Below are 2,542 nucleotides of genomic sequence, written 5' to 3'. Positions count from 1 at the left end.
TAAAAGATAAAGTCTTGATAGAAAAAAAAAAAGTTACCTTAAGTACAGATCTTCTAATATTACTTAATAAGTAGTGTATCAAAATCAGAATCAGAATCAGCTTTATTGGCCAAGTATGTGAACACATACAAGGAATATGACTCCGGTTTTTTCCAAACACACTGTACATGAAACATAGACATCAACATAACTTAACATACATTCAACAAGAGTGAATAAATAAGGTGTCCAGAGGTCCGGTCTATTTTTAAATACAGTGTATATATATATATATATATATATATATATATACATATATACACACACACACATACATATGAACGATAAGGTGCAGATAGTGAATAAATAAATAAACAAATAAACTGGTCAAGTGTTCAAAGTAACAATGTAACAAAGTAAATGTACTCTGTTACTATCCACCTGTGATAGCTTGTTATCTCACCTGTCTAGGAGAAGCTGGTGCAGGTCCAGACACAGCACTGGCGGTTGTTGTCTTCAGACACACTGCAGCACGTGGTGTAGCGTGCTTCTAAATCACAACAAAACAATGGCCCCCAAAGAAGCTTCTTTTAGGTGGTTTATTTACACAAAAGTACTAGAAATTATTTTCAAACAAATGATTAAGAGTAAAATAAAGTCATGTAAAAATGACCAACCTTGGTCAGTCTCCTCTTTGGTTTGGTTTTCTGCAGACACAGCACAACAACAGAGACAACAGAAACACCTTTAAGTAGTCGTATCTGGGCAAATGATCATCATTTGACCATTTTACATTTCATGTGGAAGGAAGAACATCTTTATACAGTACCTTTGGACTCGCCGGGCTAACAGGAGTCTCAAGCTGTGACGGAACAAACTGATCCATCACATCCAAGACCTCAGGGGAGAAGACCACAGGATTCAGCGGAAGGGGAGGAGCCTGAGCCATGGCTGGTGCTGGCTGTCCCTGTAGAAGACACATCCAATGTAAATGAGTGGTTCTTTGCCTGGTCAGTATAGCAAACTATACACAATAACCGCAACAGCATTTCTGGCATTCTACAGTCTAAGCTTCAGGGTCATCAGGTTACACTGTGTGAAACCATTACCTTTCTGCCTCGTCCAACAACTGCCCAGTCAAACGGGTTGTTTGGCTGGGCCACAGTTGCTTCTCCCCTCACAACAAGTATTGGGGAGAAGCGTCTCGGAGAGGATGTCGGTTTTGGGGAAAGCTGCTGCACGGGAGCTGGTGTCAGAAACTGTTTGTATGTGGCTCCCCACAACAGCTGCACCAAGATGTTCATCCCCTCCGTGTCACTGAGGTGCACCTGCAAGAATATGCAATTGATGTTCATTTATGTCCAAGAACTGGTCAAACTTTATATATATATATATTAAACATGTGCTCTTTGCCTCAAGATTCTACTTACGCCATCTCTGCACCACAGTTTACGACGTCTGAGGGGAAAGTGCTCAGCCACGGACAGGTACATGACACCTTCAAAACAAACAATTAATCAGGTTGGCTGACAACATGTAGGACATTCTACATTTACCTGCACTTGCACATGCATTCTATCTTTACATACCCATTCGTGCTGCCACACGATGAAACTCCTGGCGTAGGAGTTCCTGCAGACCGGCCTCTACAGTCAGGCGTGGAACAAAGTCCATGACATACAGCTGTGAAAAGAAGAAGTCAGTCACAACAACACATCATAGCAGTTGAAATGAAAGAAATAGCACTTTAAAAAGTGTACAAATACAAGACATTCACCTGAGGCCAGCGACTGCGGACGCTGGTCAGAAGCAGGCCGAAGTCTCTCCCCGATTGCTCGACGGTGCAACTGGCTTCCAGGTTGTTGCCAGGGGCCAAAACACAGACCAAGTCAGGGTCCCGAGGCAGAACAGCATTTCTGACCTCAGTCCTTAACTCCGCAGCACAGGCCCCCGGTGTGGACATGAAGCCAAAGGAGAAACGGTCGGGCGGCATCTGATGGACTCCATCTACGAGGCCTCGTAGATGGGAGTCACCGATGACCAAAACAAACTGCAACATCAGAGGAAATATTTTTAGAAGAAAAAATAACCTTAAAAAAAAAATCACCAATAACTCATAGAATAAAGAGCTCTGACCATAAATGATACAGAAAACCATACCTTTTTGTCTGGTGCATCGGCTGGAATGACCAGTTTATGTTGCTTCCCTGAAAAGGGAGAAACTGGCCACGGGTTGACTGGCAGACGAACACCTGTCCCGTAATCTATTTAGAGACCGGGAAGACAACTTGTTAAACTTTTGAACATTATTTATATAAAGACAATAATGAAACACAAAGTAGGTTACATACTGGCACGGGAAGGTGCGTCAGCCGGGGGGGGGCAGGCCCGTGGGCTGTCCTGGTCCAGCTTGGTCCAGCGCAGCTTCTGGGCCTGGGAACGCTTGCCCTTCCGTGGCATCCTGAACAAAACAAAAAGATAAGAAGGAGGCAAGGAGGGAATGTACTGCTAATAGAATGATGTAATCCTACACAAACCTGAAGACAAATGAAATTTGTCAAAT

At 43.3% G+C, this 2,542-nt stretch overlaps 1 long non-coding RNA gene across 1 annotated transcript; it reads right to left on the bottom strand.

Moving 5' to 3' along the window:
* Nucleotides 1–1,964: 1,964 nt before the first annotated feature.
* LOC122764728 lies at nt 1,965–2,368 on the bottom strand. Its single transcript, XR_006359868.1, has 3 exons — nt 2,331–2,368; nt 2,140–2,243; nt 1,965–2,029 (listed from the first exon to the last, which is right to left on the bottom strand). It is a non-coding gene; the product is annotated as an uncharacterized LOC122764728 (long non-coding RNA).
* Between the last annotated feature and the right edge of the window lie 174 nt (nt 2,369–2,542).

The sequence above is a fragment of the Solea senegalensis genome, unplaced genomic scaffold (assembly GCF_019176455.1).
Source record: "Solea senegalensis isolate Sse05_10M unplaced genomic scaffold, IFAPA_SoseM_1 scf7180000017619, whole genome shotgun sequence".
NCBI lineage: Eukaryota > Metazoa > Chordata > Actinopteri > Pleuronectiformes > Soleidae > Solea > Solea senegalensis.
Note: the sequence above shows the minus strand (reverse complement) of the source record. Positions and strands in the feature narration are given on the sequence as shown.